General features: G+C 39.0%; 1 long non-coding RNA gene across 1 annotated transcript; it reads right to left on the reverse strand.

Annotated features, from left to right (window-relative positions):
* Nucleotides 1-460: 460 nt before the first annotated feature.
* On the reverse strand, nucleotides 461-13,403 carry LOC143649541 (uncharacterized). Its single transcript, XR_013159094.1, has 4 exons — nucleotides 13,063-13,403; nucleotides 6,503-6,563; nucleotides 1,496-1,592; nucleotides 461-783 (listed from the first exon to the last, which is right to left on the reverse strand). It is a non-coding gene; the product is annotated as an uncharacterized LOC143649541 (long non-coding RNA).
* Nucleotides 13,404-16,205: the final 2,802 nt, after the last annotated feature.

The following is a 16,205-nucleotide window of genomic DNA, read 5'->3' on the forward strand; positions in this document are numbered from 1 at the left end:
GGCTCTTCCCTCTTTCCTCACTATATTCCCTTCCCTTCCCCCCGCCTCCTGCTCCAGCACCTACTGTGGCTCCCTATGGCTCACTGTACCAAGTCGAGTTTCTCAGCCTGAATTTCAAGGCCTCCATAACTAGGCCACATGTGGTCTTTCTAGCCCATGTATTCTCAGCAGGGCAGTATCATCCTCAAGGGGGAAATTATTGGTTCTTGGGGTCTGAAAAAAGACTTTTCCTTTTTATGTGTATAGCACATAAACAGGTGCAAAGTATATAACAGATATAAAATATATCTGTAATATTAAGATTTCATTGGGGTAAGGTGATTAATAAAAATGTCTCAAGGGGAGAGGATAGTAGAAAAAAAGGTTTAAGAAACACTTTTCTAGACTTATTTCCATTAGGAGAAAGCACTCACTGCACAAGGAGTTAAGGAAATTATTTTATCTTTTCTTTGGTCCTCAGTTTCCTTGGAAGATAACTGAGAGGGATTTTCCAGTGACCTGTAAGGCACTTTTCAGCTCTGGCAGCTGATCCTCCAAGATTCAGATGCTCACCAGGAACGTTCTCCCCCTTCATGCATGAATTTCATTCTATCCATTGGTCTTTATTTACCCATCATTCTCCCACCCACTTTTAGAACTTCTGTCTTCTCCTTTCTAAGCCCATACTCCATGACTCCTCCTCCAATGGCACTCATGCCTCCATTCCAGTCAGTGCGTGCTACACTAGGATTTGAGCGTTGGGTCATTCCTCAGAGCCCCAGAGATGGGATTTCCAGCTAGCACCTAAACAGTGTTTGAAATGAAATAGATGCTTAATAAGTATTTGCTGAGTGAAGAATGTATGAATGAATGCATAAATCGAATTTCTCTCTCCGTTTTTCCTCCCCAGCCCCTTCTGCAATGTCCAAAGCAGCAGAGAACCCATTAGATGGGATGGGATTGACTTAATTTAGGTTTCCCCAGAAGCAAGCCACAAGACCAGTTTGCATGCCAGTCGCCTATTCGGGAGGTGATCCCAGGAACTACTGGTAGAGGAGTAGAGAGGAGACATAGGGAAGGAATGGAGGCCAGTAGAAATTGTATCATCAAGCAAGTCACCACTACAGGTATCTGGAGCTTAATTTCACAGGAGAACTTCCATAAGAGAAGAAGAAGCTAGGGTACTCGTCTTGCAACTCCCATCGGTTGAGGGCCACTACCAGGGAGCATTAATTCCCTGGAACTTCTAGCCTGCAGCAGGTGAGGCATGGTGGGCACTGGCATCCAAAGTCTTAGGCAAAGAGACCCATGTGCTGGCAGCTGATATCCAGGTTAGAGGGCGTGGAAGCGGTTAAGGCCAAGAGCTATGGGGGAGCACCTACAGCATCTACTACAGGATACCGCTTAGGAGGGCGGTGGAAAGAACTGCTCGAGGTCTTTCCCTTCTCCCCTTCCAGCATCCTAAACACAGCCCAACCCAAACCGATAAAAGCAGTCTCTTGCATTTGCAACATACCTTGTATTTTCCATCCTTCTTTCACCTTGTATCACATCAGCTCTGAGGCAGTACTTCCTTGACGGTCAACAGTTGTAGAGGGTACCAATGGCGATCCCTGGATGGGTACCCCAGAGTTAGGAAATATACCTGACAGGTAGAGAGGGCAGGGGAGGAGGAGGTGTGTGTGGGGGGAGGTTTACCATCGTCTTCTTTTGGCAGATGAAGAAACAGTGCAAGGCTTTAAATACCTGCCTGAGGTCACGTAGCTAATTAGGGACAGAATGGATTAGAAGATAAGCACTTCCTCAGGGGCCAGAGCTCTTTGCCCTGCCCCAGGAGATGTTCTGTTTAGGATGCCGTGGTTCAGTTAGGGCTCTCTTTTCCATCAGCTCCTTCCCTTCTGGTAGGACTGACCAAACCCAATCCCCTCCTGACCCACGCTGCCCTTTGTAGAGCTGGATGAGCAAGGAGTCGGAGGCAATGAACTCAGCTGGTCCCGAAATACAGCCCTCGGACACACCCTCCCACTCTGAACTGGGGAGTAAAGAAAGGGCCCTGGGCTTTAGACTGGACTCTGCTAGTAACTTTCTATGAGGCTGTGACGACGTCATTTAGCCTTTCTAACCCTCACTCACTTGCCTTATTTATGAAATGTTTAAACTCTTGGCTGACCCTGTGAGACAAGATATGAGAAAGTGCATTGTCAGGCTGTAGAATGCTATAAAAATGTATAAGATATTACCATCGTAATAGTTCATAATGTCTCCTTTCTCTGCAACCCTAACATGCTTGTGTAGGTAATACCTGATAGCAGTTACATTTTCTCTAATAGTTGCATTTCAGATGGTTGGCTGTTCCCTTTAGTACCATGTACTGGTCTCCATGCCTTTACATGAATAGTTTCCTGTGTATCCGCTCAAGTTTTCTCCTACTCACCTTTCAGGTCTCTGCTCCAGTGCCACTTCTTCCAGGATTTTTCCTGACTACCACCCTCTGCAGTCTGAGTTGGACACCCCATTTCTGTATACCCATAGTTCCCTGGGTTCCCCCTCACTTTTTCCCTTCTTGTCCCCCCCGCCTCCCCACACACACACCCCAAGACTATAACCTCCTGGAGAGCATCAAGGACCTTGCTTTTATATCTCTGACACACAGGAGGTATTCACTAAGTGTTTGTTAAGTGAATAAATAAATGAATGAATGAACAAACATAAGTCATATGGTTTCTCAACCTCAGAGTAACTACTAGAGGACCATGAAAGAACACTGGACTTGGAATTAGCAGCTCTGAATTATTCTTTCCCTGTTACATGTTATTGGAAGAAATCCTTTTAGCAGCAGTATCAAAAGATGCCCCTTAACCTGGTTCTAACACTTCTGTTCATCTCAAGAGTCCATCCAAGATTTGAAGCATTTGTTTTCACATGCTCCAAAGTTGGAGTCAAATTCCACACCACAGGCTACAATATCAACCTGAGAAAATGCGAACTGCTGCTTAAAAACTGCTGATTTATCGTTGGCCTCCCTTTGCCTGTTACATTCTCTTCCAGTGAGAGAAAAAGATTACCTACTGGGTGAGTGGTTCTTCTGTAGCCACTTAGTAATCATTGGACAATCCATTGTTTTTACTATAATGGCTTCATTAATCATTAGCATTTATTAAGCCTAAATGTTCCAGATACTGCTCATTGCATCTTGGAACTGGAAGGAGCCTTAGAAAGCATGGACTTTGGAGCGACTGACCTGAGTTTGAATCCTAGACAAGCCTTAGTTTTCTCATTCCTCAAATGGTGATACTAACAGAGAACTAAATAATTGTTAGTTTTCTTCCTTTTTGCATTTTACTGATGATCAAATCAAAGCCCAAAGGAATAAAAAAAAAACCCTAACCAATATCGAATTGCTTGTCTGCAAAACATCTAGAGTTAGAGCCCTTAGGTCAAGTCCAAAACAATTTCTTTTGCCCCCATGCTGGATTTATAAGAATCTGTTAACTACCCTCTAAGAAGTAATTTTTCCTAGACAAAGGGCAGAAATCTCTGCTAGCAAGTCAGCAAGTAAAGAAAAGCAAAGATTTGGGGGAAAAAAAATGTACCGGCTTTCTAAGAGACTGGTTTTCAACACCAAGCGATCCCTGCACAGGCTCTTCTACTTGGCCACAAAGGCTAGTCTAGCAGTGATCAAAGTTTAAACTTCAGGCCTACGGGTGAAATTGTACAAAGTGCATTTCCCCATCAAAAACTCACATATGTATCCCTACCCTCTAGATGTCTCTAGGACTTTGGGCAGGGGACTGGTGCCTCCATTTGGGGTAGCTGCTGCCTCAGTAGAGTTTCTGCTGTGACTTTTCCACCTTTCCAATTCATCCTCCTGGTTGACATCAGAATTTTCTATCTAGAACACAAATCTGGTCCTATCACTCCTCTGTTCAAAAACCCTCAATGGCTCCCCATTTCTACAGGATGAAGTATCAGTTTTATAAAGGGGAAAATAAGAGTACATATTAAAACACTTGTACATATCTGGCCAGGTGGTAACTGTGTGCTAAATACAGATTAGACTGTAAGTTTCAGGAAGAACTGTTATTAAAGCGGTATTATAAATTACATTATTCAGTTAATGTTTACATTTCAGACTCAAATTTTCTTTGACAGAAAGACCAAGAATTTGGTCATCACTAAATGTGTAACTGGCTGGAGATGGGCTTTGAGAAATGCCAAAGTGGGTTTCCCAGAATGAATGATTCTTCCAGGTCTCAATCAACATTTCCAGGTTCATTCTCAAGACTCTGACCTGCTTGGAAGTAGAGATCTCGTCTTATTCAACTTTGTACCCCCCGGTCTAATACTTAATAGTCACGTCACTGAATTTAAAAAAAAAGCATGAAAAACAATCACTCCCACAGCCTTGCCCCTTCCACACCCCAGCTTTGGTTCACTGAGCGCCAGCCTGTTCCGAAAGCATACCTCTCTGCTTTTTGTGTGATTGCACATGCTGTTCTCTCACCCTTGAATATCTTTCTCCCTTGAATGCCAACTTCCTCATTAAGATCTAACTTAGAAGTGGTTGATGGGCAGTCCTTTCTTGATTCTCTCATAGTACTGATTTCACCTTAATATTGAGTGCCTATTACAATATTTTATGTGTTTTTTTGCAAAGCCCAAATAGTAAGTAGAGCTTTCTAATATACTGTTTTAATTTATTATTACCAGATACAATCCACAAGAATAGCATGGCATTGAAAAAGTTTTAAAGCTTTTATTAAAGTATAACTTATATTCAGAAAAGTGCACATAGGATAAGTATACTGAACTGAATATAGTGCAGTGAATTTCCCTGTGTTAAATACTCATGCAACCAGCATCCAAATCATGAATCAGGATATTACCAGCACTCCGCAAGCTTCTTTCATGCTTACTAACAATCACTACCTTGCAAGAATAAATGCTATCCTCATTACTAACATTCTAGATTAGTTGTGTCTATTTTTTTTAACTTTTTTTATTGTATAGTATAACATATATACAAAGCAAAGAAATAAAAAAAAAAAAAAGCAATAGTTTTCAAAGCATTCTGCAATAAGTAGCTAAGGACAGATCCCAGAGTATGTCATGGGCTAGCATAAGATCCTCTTGCATTTTTCCTTCTAGCTGCTCCAGAATATAGGAGGCTAGAAGGCTTAAATATTTTTCTATCACCACAACAGACTTTCTTTCTTTCTTTATTGTAAAAAATAACATATATATACAAAAAAGCAAGACATTTCAAAGCACACCACCACAATTAGTTGTAGAACATATTTCAGAGTCACAATGTTTTTTAAAATGTTATATCTTGAAATAATTTCAAACAATAAGTCAATAATTGCAAGCATATATACGCTTTTTTGGGGGGGTAAAGGATCCATTGGTATGACTAACGCTGAAGCCACCCATGCAGCCCTGGGATGCATTTAGCTAACATGTACTAGGTACCTACAATGCAAGGCGACATCGTCTGTGCCCTCAACAAAGCCCAGCCTAATAAAGGAGATAGCCAAGAAAATAGGTCAGCAAAATACATTGTGATTGTGCATACATGCTTGCTTTTCATTCTTGTTTAAGTAACTGGAAACCTCTATTGTGGTCCCGATGTTCTCATCCTACTGTTTTCTTTGGTAGGTTGAACATTCCTCTTGAAATCTTGTTTATTATTTTGCTTTGCAGAGTATTTTGCTACTGACAGAACAAAGTTAAACCTGAATGCAGATCCAGTTGGGAAATTCTAATAAATTTTAAATTGGGGATTTGAATTAATGAGTTCCTGAATAACAGAGGCAATTATATTGTCCTTAGTATTCCAGTGGCCAGTGTTTTGTTGTTTTTGGCCCTGAAATTACTGATGATCAGCAGTTCTAATAAGGATTGAAGTCCAGAAATAATAAGACTTAAGCCTTAGTCACATTAAAGCCGATAATAATAATAAGTCTCTACCCATACATTAAAGCCTTAGTTCACTAATTGTACCTGTAACCTAAGAAACCACAGTAGGCCACTGCTGAGAGGAGAACCAAGAACACGACAGAGGAGCCAATATTCTGCAGCATCACAGTTGGATTTTCTCTGTTCTAAGAAACTCTAAAAGGATTTGTTACCACCCTTGGGGAGTTCACAGCAAGGTAGCAGTTGGGCCATATATTAGTCTTCTGAATCACTTATAAAAGGACCTGAATTGTGTCTTTGACACAGAAGTGCCCAAATCTACCAGCCTTCTGGCATCATCCTTACCTTTAATATATATATACACACACACATATATATTTTTAAAGAAAATGCCTGGGTCCCTGTTCTCAGGGCTATGTACAAGTCCAGCATTCCTTCTTGAAAGGGTCTCCTGGGATGGCTCACTCAGCATTCTAGCCCCAGCTTGACTCCTCCTCACCACCCTGCACTCCATCAAGCCTCCTAAGACTGTCTCCTCTCTGTTCTACTGAACCCTGCGTTCTCTACAGCTCTACAGGCAATGGTGTAAGTTACAAACTCTTACCTATTTTCCTAAGGATAGCCGAAGCATGTACAGCACAGCACAGGAGTCAACGGATGGATTTCTACAAATCAATAATATAAAAGACAGCCCAGTTTTTTAAAATGGAGAAAATACTTGATTTCAGAAAACACACTTCAAATAAGAAGATATGTGAATCACCAACAAGCACATGAAATTTTGTTCGGCATCATTAGTCATCAAAGAAATGCAAATTAAAAACATGAGAGACCATTTCTCATGCATCAGAATGGCTAAATTGTAAAAGAATTACAAAATACCAAGTGCTGGCAGTGATGTGGAGCACCAGGAATTTGCATCCATTGTGGTAGAGGTGTAAGACAGAACAACCATTTCAGTCAACTGTTTGGCAGTTTCCTATAAAGTAAAACATATCTACCCTATATAGTCCTTTCTAGGCATAGACCCAAGAGAAATGAAAATATATGTCACTAAAGACAGAAGAAAATATATGCCACTAAAGAACATTCATAGAAGAATGTTCATGGCATCTTTCTTCATAAGAGTAAAACCTGGAAATAAATCAAATGTCCAGTAACAGGAGAATGATAAATTGTGATGTCTCAGTATATAAAAATATAATAAGAAGAAAAATGAATTACCAATATACATACCCACATTGATAAATCTCAAAAATATTATACTGAATGAAAGTGGTCAGACTTTGATTCCATTGATAGATTTTATACGAATTCCAAAAACAGTCACACCTAATCTATGGCGATACAAATCAGAACATTGTTAATATATCATGGAGGTGGGACAAGAAAGACTAACAAAGAAAGGGAAATGAGGGAACTTGCTGGGGTTATGTAAAAGTTCTCTATCTTAATTAGGGTGGTGGCTACACAAGGATAAACAATTGCCAAAACTCATCTGCACTATTATGTACCCCAGAAAAGCCATGTTTTAATCCTGATCCAATCTTGTAAGGCCAGCTGTTTCTTTTAAATCTGATTCAATTTATTGTAGGGTGGGAAATTTTTATTAGATTATATCCAGGGAGATGTGGGATGCCCAAATGTGGGTGTGACCTTTGATTAGATGGAGATATGACTCCACCCATTCAAGGTGGTTCTTGATTACTTTACTACAGTCCTTTAAAAGGAGAAACATTATGGAGAAACTTCAGATGCAGACGCTTGGAGAATAGTTGCTTCAGAGCTGAAAGAGTAATAGATGTTTGCAGATGCTTGGAGTGCTGACAGAGAGAGCAGATGCCTACATATGGACAGAGCCCAGCATATGTTGCTATGCGCCTTCCCAAGGGATGCTAAGCCAGCCAGAACGTAGAGTTGTGTCCTGAAGCAGCTAAGTGAAGGTCCACAGATGCTGAGAGAGGAACCACTGGCATCAGAAGCTGTAAGCAATGGAACCAGGAACAAGGACCAGCAGATGCCAGCCACATGCTTTCCCAGATGATAAAGGTGTTCCAGACAGGATCAGCCTTTCTTGAGTGAAGGAAACCTCTTCTTGGTGCCTTAATTTGGACATTCCCATGGCCTTAGAACTGTAAACTTGTAACTAGTAAATACCTTTTTTGGGGGGAGAGGGGTGCATGGTCTGGGAATTGAACCCGGGTATCCTACATGGAAGGTGAGCATTCGACCACTGAACCACCTGTGCACCCTAAATTCCCTTTTTAATAGCTGTTCAATTTTTGGTATATTGCATTCTGGCAGCTTTAACAAACTAATACATCATCGAACTATACACTTAAGATCTGTGCAATTTATTGTATATAAATTATACTAAAAGATAGTATCCTAATTTCTAGGCTACACCCTAATCCACTTAAACAATAGCCTCTGTGGGTAGAAGTTACACACCAGCCAGCTGAGGACCTCACCTTCCACAGACAAAAATTCCAGCATATTGTTTCAATTGAAAAAAAAGAATAAAAGGAGGAGAAAAGGAAAAAAAAAAACAGCTTTCTCTTTGCATCTTTTAAAGGAGTTAAAAGATTTGAGTTCAAATCATAGCCAGGTTTTAAAAAATAATCACTTTTTCTCTCCACTACATTCATATTTTTTTATTAGACTACCAATGACAATGAAAAAGAAGGAAAGGAACTAATATTTACTGAGCACCTACCATCTGCCAAGCACTGCGCCCTGCATTTTATACTTATCATCTAATCTTTGAAACAACCCTTTGATAATTATTTCTATTGTAAGAAGAAAAAGAAAAGGAAACTGAGGGTCCAAAAGGACAGGTAATGTGCCTAAAACTAAAAAAAAAAAAAAAAAACAGGACAAAACAGTGGTACACCAACTGAGAATAAAATCCAAGTGTATCAGATTTGCAAGCCTTTGTATTACATACTTTTTAGAAAACCACACACACAGTGCTTTGACAAAAAATATCAAGCCCTTTCTTCTTAAGTGTCATAAAGCATTAGATTTTGAATTGTGTTCTTTTGTGGAAGTCATACCTTTAAGATCTGAGGTTTTGTTTCCTATCACAGACAAGAAGCACTGTGATCTCGCAAGCAGCGCCTGTCTTTCTCCACCATGAAACCTAGATCCCACATCACAGCTGATCATTGTAGGGCAGACTGTGTTCTCCTAAAAACAGCATTATCATTGGATTCCTGAGCTACGTTCTCAGCACCAAATAAATCAAAGGAGGAAGCAATGGTAAAAACAAATATATGTCTTGGGTTTTAGCACCAAAAAAATAAACAGAAAACGCCTCCATAAAACACAAATGATTACTTTCATAATCATTTTTGAACAGTTACAATGTGCTTCACAGCCTATAAAATGAACACAATCTTTCCAGTGGTCCCCTGAGTACTCTTATAAACTCTACATACAGGATATATAATATATAAGTCTAGTGTATCATAAAATAATCTAAAATTAATATTCTGGCTATTACATATATTAACTGCACATTTAAATATTATTTTCTTTCATTTTAGAAATGTAGAAGGGCTTTAAAAAGATGTCCAGGGAAGTGTGAGTAGAGAGATTTTATTTAACTCATTAAATTTCACTAAAGCTATTAAGTTACCAGGAGAACTGATCAGGGCAATGCTATGGATGTAATACACCTGAATGTCTTCAAGCTTTTGGCAATATCTTGATGGGGAGTTGGGGTAAGAGCTGAAAGCATGTGTACAAGATGACTGTTAACAATGACTGCAGTGATACTGATCGAGTATCATATACTGCGTTAAACACGCTACCTGCATTATGTCATTTACTCCTCACAGCAGCCTTGCAAAGTAGTGTGGCTCTTGCTATTATTTTAAGGTAAAGAAATTGAGGTTCAGGGAAGTTAAATAACTTATCTAAAGACACACAGCTAGAAAGTAACAAAACAACGATGAAGGTAAAAATATTGACTGCAAAGCCCTTGCTTCCCCTGATGATAATGACCTACCTCCTTGGCCACATTCTCTCTGCTACGACCTGTTCTAAGCACATTATATGTGTTTACTCATTTAATCCTTACAGCAGTCCTACGAGGGAGGTGTTATTATTATCTCCATTTTGAAATTGAAGAAATGGAAGCAAAGATAAGTCAATGTGAAACTAGCTGAGCATCCATTCCTAAAAAGTGTTAATTGTTGATTTAAATCAACCTGAGGGGAGGTCTCCAATGGCATGCCACAGCGAGCTACCCCTGCCCTGAGTGTTTTGTTCAATATTTGCTTGGATAAAGACTGTGATCTACTGTCCAAATTGGGAAAACATGAATTTGGTTAGGATAATTAATACGCTGGATAGTAGAATCAGGATCCAAAAAGTTCTCAATGGTCTGGAATTATGAGCTAAATCTAACAAAATGTTACCGTTAACAGAACTAAACATAAAGTCTTAAAGAGGTACACAAATAGATAAATTGAAGGCTATGTGGCTTAAAACTGATACATATAGAAGAGTCTCAAAGGGTTTACATGACTGAAAGTGTGATTTGAGTAAAGGGTGATAACTGGATACAATCATTTGGTATCCAGCCCCAATCCTGCACATACACAAATGCATACACGTTATTGGGAAATTTTAAAAATACGACTGTCCTTTGAGAGTAAAACAATAAATAATGAATCAGAATAGACAAAGGCAAAATCACCATAGAACTTTCTGGCAAAGATTTACTTTAATCTGGCTAAATGTATTATATCTAAAAGGAAGAGTTATATCTAAAACATTAGTTGTAGGGTTGGTCAACAATGGAAGCAAGGGATATGCAAGTCACAGAGGCAAAGGGGAAAGGGATCGTGGACACAGGAATGCAAGGACTGGATTCTATAAGCTTGTTTAATCTTTACAGTGGAGACGTATGTACAGACTACCATAGCTGGAGATCAACACTCTTGCTGGCTGACCGGTTTAGTCTTCAGGAGGAATTTAAGGACACTTTCTCCTGCCTGCAGAGGAGGAGTGTCTGACATTATCAGAAATAGGGATATTTTTGGACTACAGTGTTGGGTGCAGGAGGGAGAAGGAGGGTTGACTGAGATGCAGAGAGCAAAGAATTCAAAAGCCATTGTGACTCTCAGACATTGTGATCTTGTATGTAAAAAATTGCAAAGAACCTAAAAAAAGCTACTAGAAACAAATTTGTTTAATGAGGTCACAGGACACAAGATCAATATACACAAATCAGCTATCTGTCTAGAAACTATCAATAAACAATTTGAAAATGAAATATGGAATCAATACCATTCATAAGAGCATCAAAAAGAATAAAATACCTAGGAATACATGTAACAAGAGAAGTTCAAGACCTATACACTGAAAACTACAAACCATTGCTAGGAAAAGTTTAAAATGACTTAAGTAAATGGAGAGATAAATAATGTCTATGGGTTGGGAGATCCAATATTGTTAAGATGGCAATTTTCCCAAATTGATCAATAGATTCAATGTAATACCCTTCAAAATCCCAGCAGGCTTTTCTCTCTTTTTTAATAAATTGACAAGCTATATCTAAAATTTACATGGGAACACAAAGAACATAGAATAGCAAAGCAATTTTGAAAAAGAGAAATGAAATTGGAGGATTTATACTACCTGATTTTTAAATTTACTATGCAGCTGTAATAATCAAGAAGGTGTAGTAAGAACACAATAGTCACTTCAATCAATGGAAGGGAATAGGGTCCAGAAATAGACCTTCACATATACGATCAATTGATTTTCTAAAAAGGTACCAAGTTATTCAAGAGGGAAAGAATAGTCCTTTCAAGAATTAGGGCTGGGATGGTTGGACGACCACATGCAAAAAGCTAAAACTTGATTATTATCTCACACCATAAACAAAAACTAGAAGAAAACACAGGATAAGATCTTTTCAACCTTGGATTAGGCAGAGTTCTTACTTATGACGCAAAAAGCATGAACAATAACAGACAAAATTGACAAAAAGGACTTCATCAGAATTAAAGATGTTTGCTCTTCAAAAGATACCATTAAGAAAACAAAAAGCAAAGCACAGTCTAGAAAAAATATTTGCAAAACATATATCAAGTAAACGACTTGTATTCAGTATATATAAAGAATTCTCATAACTCAATAATAAGACAAACAACCCAATTTAAAAATGAGCAAAAGATTCAATAACCATTTCACTGAAGAAAATAAATAAATAAAAAGTAAATACATGAAAGGAAGCCTAACACCACTAATCATCAGATAAATGCATATTAAAACCAAAACAAGATTCTACTACACATTCATTAGAATGGCTAAAATTAAAAAAAAAAAACAAAAAAAAAGCTGGCCAAGTGTTGGCAAGGATGCAGAAAAACTGGAACTGGAACCACTGCTTTAGAAAACTATTTTGCAGGTTTATAAAAATTAAACATAACACCTACCATTCAACTCAGCAATTCACCTTCTAGGTATTTCCCCAGGAGAAATAAAAACATATGTCCACACTAAGATTTGTATACAAATATTCATAATAGTGCTACTCATAATAATCCCAAACTGGAAACAATTCAAATGCCCATCAACCAGTGAATAGATAAACAAACTGTTGCATACAGGTGAGATTATTATTATAAATCAATAATTTCTTGGAATATTATTCAACAAGAAAAGGAAGGCACTATTCATATACACAATGATATGAATGAACTTTAGAAACATTATACTAAATGAAAGAAGTCAGACACAAAAGACTGCCTATTGGGCAGGCCACTGTGGCTCAGCAGGCAGAGCTCTTGCCTGCCATGTTGGAGACCCAAGTTCGATTCCAGGTGCCTGCCCATGCAAAAAAAAAGACTGCCTATTATTTGACTGCATTTATATGAAAATTCTAGCAAAGGCAAAACTGTAGAGACAGAAAGATTAGTGTCTGCCTGGGGCTGGGGGCAGGAACAGAGGTGGGTTGCAAACAGGCATGAGGGAACTTTTTGCGGTGATGAAAGCGTTCTAAAACTGGATTGTGGTGATGGTTGCATAATTGTATAAATTTACTAATATTTAATGAAGTGTACACTTAAAATGGGTGAATTTTGTTGTATGCAAGTTAAGTCTCAATAAAAATGTTTTAAATGAAGGAAAATAAAAATCTATTATTACCTCATGGTATCTCTGGCTCATTTTTGAAACATTTGGGTTCTGAATAACTCTGGGATAAAAATCCTGAGTTCTCTTCCCCACATCCTTGTATGACCTCATAGAAGACCTGGAGTGGATAGTTTAGCAAGCAGCTCTAACAGTGGGGGAGGGATCTGCCTTGGGGATTGGACGGAGAAAATTGCCAGAGTTTTCATTCATCTAGATCACATCTAGAAGAATGTGATCAGGATGGCGACGGTCTTAAAATCATGCTCTGGTCATTCATCAGCCTTCTGTCAAATGCTTTTCGGTCTTTTCAATGCCAAATAAATATTGGGATATAAAACAATGAATACTACTGATAAGGCCCTTGCCCTCATGAAGCTTAGATTCTAGTGTGAAATAGACCAGAGATAGATAAATGATATGGATATAGATACATATGTACATATATAGGTAGATAGATACATAGGTGACACTTTGATTAGACAGATGATAGATATTGATGAATAAAAGAAAGTCATTTAAAAACACCTTAACTACTCTGCAGTAAGAAGGGTGATGTCAGAAAATGATAGAACGAGAGGGAGCCAGTCATGCAAATTCCAGAGGAGAGGCAGGTTGAGTACCAATTTCGTATGTACTGCCCGTTGCCCTTGAGGCAACACTCTTTAAACTCCCTTGACCACCCCTAATTTTGTCATACTTGTTGGCAACATCCAAATCCTGGTTTAATCCAACTTTCCTCCTGCACTGTCCCTGTACCCATGCAGCTGATTATAGCTGTAAAACACACACATGCACACACACCATGATGTCCATTTTCACTTTACACTTCTCACCAAGAACCGAATTAAGCCCTAAATGTTACCCCACTAACACCCTATATTTCCCTGGTGCATTCACTTTCCTACTCTGCTAAAGTATGGCTTCACACTTGGTCCTTCCTTCTTCTACCCTCATTTTATAGCTGATATCTTTGCTTCTTTCTTTGCTGAGAAAACTGAAGATCGGAAACTAATTTCTATTCAACTCACTGTAACAACACCCATGCATCTATACAGGTGCACCTTTTGATCTCACACTACCTCCTCTCAGGATGCACTTTCAGGGCTCCCATGTGAAATTCTTCACTTGTGCACAAGGTGCCACCCCTCTTGCAGACTCAAGAACACCAGACCAGCAAATCCTCCCTCTTTGTCCCACATCGTTAATTTTTCCTGTACCGGGTTATTTCCATCAGCAGATAAATGAACAAAAATATCATCGACTCCACTTTCTTCATTGGTTCTCATCTCATTTCTCTGTATCTCTTTGTAGCCAAACAGCTGTCCATACTAGTTGTCTCTAATCCCTCTTCCCCATGCTATTTTAAACTCCCTCCAATCTGGCTTCTATGCCCACCACTGAGCTGAAACTGTTCTTTCCAAGGTCAACAAAATAAACAAAACTAAAACTCTATCAAAAAGAAAAAAAAAGAATGAGGCAGCTCTGATTAGGGGAAGTGGTGTGGAGGGGAATTCAGAATTATAGCAGTTAGATTAGCTATCTGTATCATACGAATTCTTTAATAGTTTATCTTATTTCTACTCCATTTGCACTGTACTTTCTTTCCATATATTTTCCTTTTTTCCCCTGGAATCTACTATTGCTCAGCTTCTTCGAGCAGGCTGCTAGAGTGAAAACTGAATATCTGATGAAGCTGATCACCATTTAGGGAACAGGAAAAGGAGAACCAAACCACAGTAGTGAGTGGGAGAGTCTTCGTTTATGTTTTCTTATCTCTGAAATCAATGTGAAACCTCAGAAAGCTAGAAGTCTCTTTAACCCAACCAGGAATAATTTAAAGCGTCTGAGAAAGAATTGCCCTAGACATCATCTATCCATTCATAGATGAATATAGTTATTTGTGGTAATTTTGCAGCTCTCCCTCCATATAGATGGTCTCGCCAGGAATTACATACGTTAACCTCAGGAAGCTTACAACGTCTGGCTGCAGAACTCTACTTGCTGTTCTTATCAGTGGGAGCAAATGCAACTTAACCAAAGTTAGGTGTCCCCAGCTCCTTCTGTTGGCAAGGTGGTTCCTATTGAAGTCGGCACCAAATGAGGTAGACATTTGACAGTTACCCTGGCCACTCAGTAAATAAAGGAAACCTCATTGGATTGTGTAGATCAGTGTTTAGCAAAATGCCATGTCATGATCCATCAGTGGGTTATGAGATTAATTTGGTGGGCTGACCAATTTTTTAAATGAAAATAGAAAAGGAAAGAATAGAATAGAAAATACCAGAGGATCTGAAACATATTCAGGGCAAAACGGAGTTTGTAGGATTTTGGTTTCAATTGCAAAGAGGTATGACCTGGATCATAAAATTAAAATTAAAAAAAATAAAGCCACAGTGCTAGATGCATTCACAACACAATAACAAGTATGGCTGAATGCACTAAAAAAATTTGAGGACAGTTAGTAAATTTCCACATCATTTTCAACCTTCTAAGTTGCTAGGTATGAGCAGAAAACAAGAGAAATACAGAATACTTTAGACTTTCAAATAGAGTACCAGGGGAAGAGCTTGAAATTAGTCTCTAAATTAAATTATAATCATAGAATCTTTGCAGTTTAAAAATTACTTTCACAAACTTGATCACATGAGTCTCCTGTCCATCCTTTGTAGCAGACAAGACAAGAAAGTGGCAGCAGCTTTAGCAGGTTTCAATGATCCATCCAGTTTAGATCAGGAGCCTAGTCAGCAGCTGGGAAAAGGATGAGGCTCTCAGTGCAAGGAGAAAGTTGACAAGGGCGAAAGACCATGTGCAGGTCCCAGCCATGTAAACTGGAGTACAGGGGAGAACTCCAGCTCCAGGAGGGAGGATAAAAGGAATGAGCAGGAATCAGGCGAGAAGCCCAGGTATTACACGAGGTGCACAGGTGGTCAGGCCCATCACCAGGCACATTGGATACCAAGACTATACTGCAGAGTTCCAGAACCCTGTGGTTGGAGTTTGAAGAACAAGCAGAAGAATATCAGTGAATCAGGGGCCAGGTGGATAGGTTATCAAGCACATACAAAGGCACGGAGAGATTAGTGGGTAATGGGCAAATTCATTCATCATTATGCCATGGGTAGGGTTGCCAGATAAAATACAAGACTAATTAAATT

This window comes from Tamandua tetradactyla, chromosome 11 (assembly GCF_023851605.1).
Source record: "Tamandua tetradactyla isolate mTamTet1 chromosome 11, mTamTet1.pri, whole genome shotgun sequence".
Taxonomy (NCBI): domain Eukaryota; kingdom Metazoa; phylum Chordata; class Mammalia; order Pilosa; family Myrmecophagidae; genus Tamandua; species Tamandua tetradactyla.